General features: G+C 35.6%; 1 protein-coding gene across 1 annotated transcript in view; it reads right to left on the bottom strand.

The window, feature by feature from the left end:
- LOC110025587 (VIN3-like protein 1) overlaps positions 1-9,172 on the bottom strand; it is a gene marked incomplete at its 5' end in the record, with an annotated part of 20,700 nt that overhangs the window by 2,625 nt on the left and 8,903 nt on the right.

Genomic DNA, 9,172 nt, shown 5'->3' on the forward strand with positions numbered 1-9,172 from the left:
ATCATTCAGTTTGCTTCAAGCATAATAGTTGCATTTTAAACCATCTTATCTATAGAAAAATAAAAGTCAATTCATGTTTATCTTTATCAACAATTCAAACTAAACGCACTAGTCAGGAATGTTCATCTCAAGGCACTCATACTAAATCATCATCCAATGTAGGGGTCGAAATCAAGTATAGGGCTTAATCAAATCAAGTTTAAGATGAATCAAATCTTCATGATTACAATTTGGAATTAAAGCACGAAGAGTAAGAGGGATAAAAAACTGAGATTTTAACGTATAGATATAATGATATAGATAGTGAATGGTGTCGGTTACAAAAACATATCATTAACATTGAAGATCAAGCCATAAGAAGTCCACTGATGAAGACAGATTATCAATTGAGGGTCTGTTTGCGGCAGCTTAGCTGCTGCGGATAAGTTGGCCGGCTGTTTATTTTTTGCGGTTTGAAAACAGTTGTGCGGTTGCTGTTTCTAGAGAAATGACTATTCTGTCTGTGTGGTAATGTAATTTGTAACAGAACTGTCATAGTCATAAATTTGATACTTCAGAACAGTATAAAAATCCAGATAAATACTGTACTTAATAGTGAGTATCAAGGCTACTAAAATAAAGAAAAACAATAAAAATTACAACCAGTAATATGATAATATTGATTTTAAAATGCATAACACATACATCACAAGCTACGTAGTTTTTCAAAGATGATATCCATTCCTAATCACTGTCGGCAATGAAATCTATCGAACTGTCTGCCCACCAGAAGAACTCACACTTCTCCGGACTGTCTGCCCACTGCGGGCACTTGTAAAACTTTCTCCTATGGTTATGCGTCTGACGTGACATAAGTATAGAAGTTTGAAATCTGGAACTCACACTTCTCCGGACTGTCTGCCCACTGCGGACACTTGTAAAACTTTCTCCTATGGTTATGCGTCTAACATGACGTAAGTATAGAAGTTTGAAATCTACAGTGGCAGAGCATCTATAAGCATTTTATTTCTTTTTTTTTTTTAAATCCTCGTGCAGACCACCCAATTGATATGTATTGACATATCTAACGACTAAACTTCATTTTTTACATAAAATTTACCAACAAAAATATCAAGCCACCAAGAAATTACTGCAAAACCACGACACACTCCATTGCAAACACATAGACCACATCAAACCGCCACCCACAAAGCCAACACACTACTAAAACAACAACAAAACAATTTTAGGACATTTACATGCATATCACAAAACTCATGTCTTTTACATATCTCACACCTAAACTTTCATATATAGACACATAGCACAAAATACTTTCACATTAACTTCAAAATTTTGGTACTTTTGATGGATAATCTACATGAAATTTTCTATCTATTGGTACCGTTGTGTTACGTTATAACATGAATTTACACTGGCCTGAACATCATCTTATCTACCTTTAAGAAATTTGATAACGAATCTTTGATGGACAATATCCCAAATAATAAGCATTCACATGCATAGCACTGAATTCCTATGTATTTACATATCAGACATCAAAACACCCAAATAAAAAGCAATCACATGGATACTTGCCTCAAAAGAACTCGCCCAAATCTTTCATTTCACAGTTCCTCAAGTTCTAGTTCAAAAAACATATAATAAAATCATTGTGTACCACTGGTAAACAGACACAACATGAATCAGGTAAGGGGATGGGCGACAAAACCCTACTTGAAGTCGAAGGGAGAAGGAGAAGAGGAAGCGCAAGATCGCAAAGTTTGGGTCGTGGATTAAACGCGTCTCCTTCTCCCTTCGACTTCAAGTAGGGTTTTGTCGCCCATCCCCTTACCTGATTCATGTTGTGTCTGTTTACCAGTGGTACACAATGATTTTATTATATGTTTTTTGAACTAGAACTTGAGGAACTGTGAAATGAAGCGCGAGATCGCAAAGTTTGGGTCGTGGGTTAAACGCGCCGCGCCTCACATAGAACGTCATCCCAAACCACCTAAATTGGCGGATCTTTGTGCCCCCCCCCCCCCGCGGCGCGACCCAAGCAGGGCCTGAATGTATGATGCTCAAAGTTAGGATACATGATAGTTACACCAATTGATGACGATCAAGAAGAAATAGGACTTGATGTCGTCAACTAGTCCAAGGAGCCACACCTAACAACCCAACAATAAATGGGCATGATTTGGGTTTGAATTCAAAATTAGAGTTCGCTTGTTTTATAAAGTTAGCTTGGATATCATAAGCTTGAATTTAAATTTAAATATCCTATGATTTGCCAATAGATATGCTCTTTACTTTATAAAATCAATTCAACTCTCATTTGGATCTTTATCTCTTCTCCTCACTCTCTCTCCTCCCAACAGTTGGCCTCTCCAATTCAAAAAATCGTTGTATGTTGTGTTTCCAAATGCCCCATAGTGTAGGTTGAAAACCCCCGTCACCACCTCCTACAACTCCCAGCACCACCAACCTCTCCTTCTGACTTCAAATATTGTTGTTGCAAGCTGTCCAAGGTCTGGTCATGACTACAAACAATGAAGAAAAAGAATTTCTTTTGTAGGACACCTTTTATTTCCCAACCAGCGAATAATAAAAAGAATAATAATAAACACATATGAAAGAGCCTAAACTTAAGAGATGAAATCTATAGAGTAAGAAAACACGATCTAGTTATCACTACTTTGATTAATTTATTACTTGAAGAAGAAAAAGGAAAAACAAATCCTACAGTGATCAAACCTAATGGACAAGGGGGAACAATCCCTATTCTTGTGGTCTGCTGGCAATGCCAAAGGATATAGTAGTGAGATTGACAAATCGAATGGACGCATGGGAGGAGTTGTTTAGTTTAAGAATGTAGGTCAAGCAAAAAGCGATCAACGCCATCATAATGTATGATGCTCAAAGTTAGGATACATGATATTTAGACCAACTCATGACAATCAAAAGGAAATAGGGATCGATGCTGTCAACTAGTCCAAGAAGCCACACTTAACAGCCCAACAATGAATGGGCCTAATTTGGGTTTTTAAATTCAAAATTATCATAAGCTTGAATTTAAATTTAAATATCCTATGATTTGTCTATAGATATGCTTGTTTAATTCTATAAAAGCAATTCAACTCTCATCTGGACCCTTATCTCTCCTCCTCTCTCTCCTCCAAACACCTGGCCTATGCAATGCAAATAAATTGTTGCATGTTGTAGTTCCAAAGGCCCCATGGTGTAGGTTGCAATCCCCCACCACCATCTCCTACAACTCCAAGCACCACCAACCTCCCCTGTTGACTTCAAATATTGTTGTTGCGAGCTGTCCAGGGTCTGGTCATGACCATAAACAATGAAGAAAAAGAATTTATATGTTTTTACAATAAACCAAAAATAAAAATGCAATAACCCATTATTTACCAACCAGAGAATAATAAAAATAACAATAATAAACGCATATGAAAAGAGCCCGAGAAGAGATGGAATTTACAGTAAGAAAACACGATCTAAGTATCACTATTTTGATCAATTTATCACTAGAAGAAGAAAAATGGAAAAAGAAGAGCAAATCCTATAGTGATCAAAACCAATGTGTTGCGTCTAATGGACATGGGAGAACAATCCCTATTCTTGTGGGCTAGTGGCAATGCCAAAGGATATAGTAGTGAGATTGTCAGATGGAATGGACACATGGGAGGAGTTGCTTAGTTTAAGAATGCAGGTCAAGCAGAAAGTGGTCAACTGCATCATAACACTGATAATTACAAGAAACTCATTTCTATAATCTAATGTAGTAATTCACTATATCCCACCAAACACCAATTATTTAGGTTAAGGGGGTCAGAGATAAAGATGATTGTTAGTACCAACTCATATTCACAATCACAATGAGCTATATCGATGAGATGATATGCAAAAAAAGTTTCACTACAATCAATGAAGTCATCTTTGGCAGCACATACCTTCATGATAGGTATCCTATATTGCACTGGCAACTTTATAGTGACAGTTCACTAAAGATAGGACCTCTGTTGAAAAAATATTATGATATTCCCATAGTGATCATGGCAATAGCTAGGCAAGCAAAGGAGATCATCAATGCAAACCAAAAGTTTCTATCATTACTTGTCTGTTTGTTGTAGAAAAAAGGGCAAGCCTTGCCCTCTCCACATTGGGCAAGGATAGTGACATGCAAATGCATAGGGTGATTGAAGATTTTGCATCACTCTTAAGAATGAAATCTAACTCATCTTTGACGTGTTGCTACCTAATCTCCTAATGTACACAAATTTAACTATATAAAATGAGAACAAAAATATTTCATAGAACTGCTCAAGAAAAACTATATAAAATGAGAACAAAAATATTTCATAGAATTGCTCAAGAATGATAGAATTGCTCAAGAATGGAATAATCCGAAGTTCTCTATATGGATCACCAATTGTGATGATCCCTAAGAAAGACATGACGTGGAGGTTACCTGTTGATTATCATATCCTTAACAAAATAACAATAAAAAATCATTTATCCCTTCTAGTGCATCAAAACTTATTGGATCAACAAAGCCTTCACTCATCTTCTTCAAACACAATTTTAATATGATTATCACCAAGTATGAATTAATGTGCGAGACACTAGGACAACAATGTTCATGATATATAAAGATTGTATGAAGCCACGTGAACTATTAAACACCCTTCCTACCTTCATGCCATAGATGAAAGAAATATTGTGCTTGTACCTCTACGGTTGTCATCTATTCGAATGATATCTTGGTCTTTATAAAGTCATGAAAGGAGCATCCAAAGCATCCTAGTCAGTTGCTCAAATTACTACAACATTAGCTCCAATTCAACCAAAGAAATACAAGTTTTAAAAGAAGACCATTCTCTAATTGGGATTTGAGCTTAGCAATGGAAAGATTAAGGCTGGCCCGAGTAAAGTGAACATATTCAAGCAATATCCAAGACTGGGTACAATTACTGACGTTATAAGTTAGTGAGCGTTTGTAATATGTTTGTAAGTTCATTACTATTTTTCCATATTAGTCTCTCTACTACATATCTCAACAAAGTAAATTCTTAGTTAGAATGGGGTCAAAAACATGAGGACATGTTCTGTCACAACCCGGCCCGAGACTTGAAATCAACCAAGACGGTAACAGACGGTCCGATGATATTCATCAAATTTTCTATTTTTATTTTCTACCACAATTAATGATTCAAAAAAAGTAAATAAAAGAGCCACTGGAAATTGAGATTAAATTAAAGTGGTTATAAATTTACCATAGGTCAGGTTATCCGCATTTTCTAAAAACATTTCCTTTTGTCGTTTATCTTTTAACAAATTAATTAAACCTGAAAAAATTTGTTTAAAACAATAGTGAGCTAAAAGACTAGTGAATATTCATACTCTTAAAACTTAGTAATACAATAAGAAAGAATAAAATATAAATATCAGTTAAACTTTAAGTAAATCAATTTAAGAGCATTTAAAGATTTATACTATCTAATATGATCATTCAATATAATCTAAAATATTTATTGTCTTACTGTATCATTTACCTATGAATATCTTTTTAATCTGTATATAACTGTCACAAAAGCCTCATCTAAAATTGTGTTAATTAAGACATTAATAACAATATCCTTTTTCATTTACATGAATGAGAACCTTAATATCTCCCAATAGTACCATAAAGGGATGAACTCCTTCATAGTCAATTACGCTCATGCAAGTCATCAAAATAGTAAATCTCATTATTATTATCATTTCATAATATTTAGTACATAATATAATATCTTAAATTGTGCATTTGATGGACATAAAAATGTTAGTGACATACAAATCAATATAATCAAATAAACTTAAAGAGCAGATAAATCATATTAATTTAGTCTTATAGTATAAAATCTATCTAAATAATTAAAAGAATGTACTTATTTAGAATAAGCTAAATGCTACAATAGATTTGTAATGGGAAAAAATCTTTTTATTGATTAATGATTTGGGCTTAAATAGAGCCTTTACATTCTTAAACAAACGTAAGTAGACTTCTTTATATTCCCTATCCATATTAATTTAGTCTTATAGTATAAAATCTATCTAAATAATTAAAAGAATGTACTTATTCTACAATAAATTTGTAATGGAAAAAAATCTTTTTATTGATTAATGATGTAAGCTTATATAGAGCCTTTACATTCTTAAACAAACGTAACTAGACTTCTTTATATTCCCTATTACTCGATAGAACCCTAAACTGGATAAAATTCTCAACACTCCCCCTCAAGATGGGCAAAAGATATCAACTAAGCACATCTTGTCACACAACCAAGATAGATCTAATGAGCCAAGTCCCATGGTGAGGCAATCAGCTACTTGTTATCCAGTAGCGACATGACTTATCCCCAGTAGTCTACAATCAAGCTTCTCCTTCACAAAGAACCAATCAATCTCCACATGCTTAGCTTTATCGTGCTGCTCCAAATTATTGACAGTGTTGATTGCTGACTTGTCACACCACAACATCATTTGAGCTCCTTGGTCCACCTTGAGCTCTACCAATAGAGCTCTCAGTCATAACATCTCAGCAACTCCTAAGGCCATGGCTCTTTACTTTGCTTCTGTCGTCGATCTTGCAACTAATTGTTGCTTCTTACTCTTTCAAGGGACCAAATTGCTGACAGTGTTGATTGCTGACTTGTCACACCACAACATCATTTGAGCTCCTTGGTCCACCTTGAGCTCTACCAATAGAGCTCTCAGTCATAACATCTCAACAACTCCTAAGGCCATGACTCTTTACGTTGCTTCTTTCTCTTTCAAGAGACCAAATTGCCCTTACGAACATGCAATATCCTAATGTGGACCTCCTATCATCAACATAACTAGCCCAATCAAAGTCACAGTATCCCGCAATGCCTAAATGTTCATTCTTCCTGAAGGTCAACTCCTTCCCTGTTGCACTCTTCAAGTACCTCAGAATATGATACATTACATCCATGCAGCCCTTCCTCAGATCATGCATGTTATGACTCACCATATTCACTACAAATGATATGTCAAGATGAGGTGACTCAGATAGATGAGACGGCCTACGAATCTCTTGTACCTCTCACGATCAACCACCTCTATTGCCTTTAGCTCAACTTTCCATTCTGATCAATTGGTGAATTGTAGGCTTGTATCCCAACATGTCTGTCTCTGTGAGACAGTAAAGCACATACTTCCTCTGAGATAAAATAATCTCCTCTTCTGTACAAGCCACCTCAATCCAAAGAAAGTATCAAATCTATCCCAGGTTTTTCAGCTTAAACTCTTTGCCTAAGCTTGCCTTCAACCGAGCAATCTCTCCCTCATCATCACCAGTGACAAACATATCATCAACATACATGACAAGCATAGTAATGTGACCATCATGTTGTTGAAAGAAAATTGTGGTTGGTATTGATCTGTCGATAACACATGCATACCATTGCTCTCCTCAACCTATCAAACCAAACTCGAGAAGATTGTTTCAAACCATACAATAAAATCCTCGGTCTACAAAACTTGCCCATTGTTTGGCTTATGTTGAATCTCATGTACACCTCCTCTAGCAGATCACTATAAAGAAACACATTCTTCACAGGAAGTGGGTGTAACTTCCATCCACTATTCACAGGGACGGTGCCCGTCTTCAGCATTGGTGCAAATGTCTCATCATAATCGATGTCATATGCTGACATATCCTTTCACCACCAATCATGCTTTGCAGCGATCACTTTTTCCTTCTAAAGTCTACTTCATTGTAAATACCCTTTTGCACCCGACTGCCTCTTTCCATGTTGGTAGCAACACGAGCTCCCACATTTGTTCTTATTGAGAGCACCAAATTCCTCCTGCATGACAGTCTATCACTTTGGATCTTCTTTAGCTACTTGCTAACATTTGGATATAAAGACAGTGTTCAAAGATACAATGATTACAGTATAAGATAAACTAAGCCATGCCATGTGGGAAACCAAAATGATCGGGAAAAGAAACTTGATGGCACAACTGACATTGCAGGTTGTGTTCCCTCCTACCTCCTTGTATACACTCTTAGCTCCCCCTGAGCTTAAATTTCATCAGCTTTGAGCTCATTTTGCTCATTTTTTTGCCCTTATAAAGATGATCCTTCCATCACAACGGGGCTAGGATCCTCCCCAGTTGATCCTTCCTTAACAATTGGACAAGGCATCATTCCCACACGTACTAATCTCTCACCATCATTACTCTCCCCTCTCGCTTGATACTTCTAGTATATGGCGAGTCACCAAAGAGTGAGGTCATCTCCAAGGTATAGTACTATTCTAATTCTCTAAGAGTTACATTCATACGCACAAACATTCACTTCTTTATTGGGCTTCAACAAACATACAATTTCTAGATAGCAAAATAACGCACAAAAACACGTCACATCTCTGAGATCCAACTTCCCTATTTATGGTCTATTATCCTTCATAAAAATACACAACCAAATACCTTCATTTGGAAGAACCCGCTATTATCTGCTTTCCAAAACATACAAGGAGATTGCCACTCCAACACTATTGAAGGCTGTCAAAATTGTTTGCCCCACCTAGTGCTTTGGGAAATTCATTGAGATCATTATGCTTCAAGTTATCTCTTGAAAGTGTTTATTCTTACTCTCTGCTACTCCGATTTGTATCAATATGTATGGATATGTGATTTGATGCTATATCCCTTGGGCTGACAGGTATTCTCCAAACTTCTTGTTAGTTCGTCCCATTATCAGACTTCAATATCTTCACTAGTGCATGTCGGTCGTTTTAACTTTGTGCTTTGAAAAAGTGATGATTTTGTGATTTTGAAAATAATTTAACTATGAATATAACTTTTTTTTTTATTTTTAAAAGTAACATTTTAATTTTAAAATAGGTGAGACTAAACGGGTCTCACATTTTAAATAGTTTAGATGATTGAATACAATACTACAAGTAATACTCTTATCTCGAAGAATAAATATATCACTTGTAATAGGAATTCAATCACCTAGACTAAAAAAATTTTTACATCAGTTTTGGTCTGCGAAATATTTTATAAAAAGGCCAACAAGTTCCCCTACCTAACATAAAAAAATTAGATAGGCAGGTTTCATATACAGGCAAGCTCCTATAGTTAATTACATTTTAAATGA

Source organism: Phalaenopsis equestris, unplaced genomic scaffold (assembly GCF_001263595.1).
Source record: "Phalaenopsis equestris unplaced genomic scaffold, ASM126359v1 Scaffold000306, whole genome shotgun sequence".
Taxonomy (NCBI): domain Eukaryota; kingdom Viridiplantae; phylum Streptophyta; class Magnoliopsida; order Asparagales; family Orchidaceae; genus Phalaenopsis; species Phalaenopsis equestris.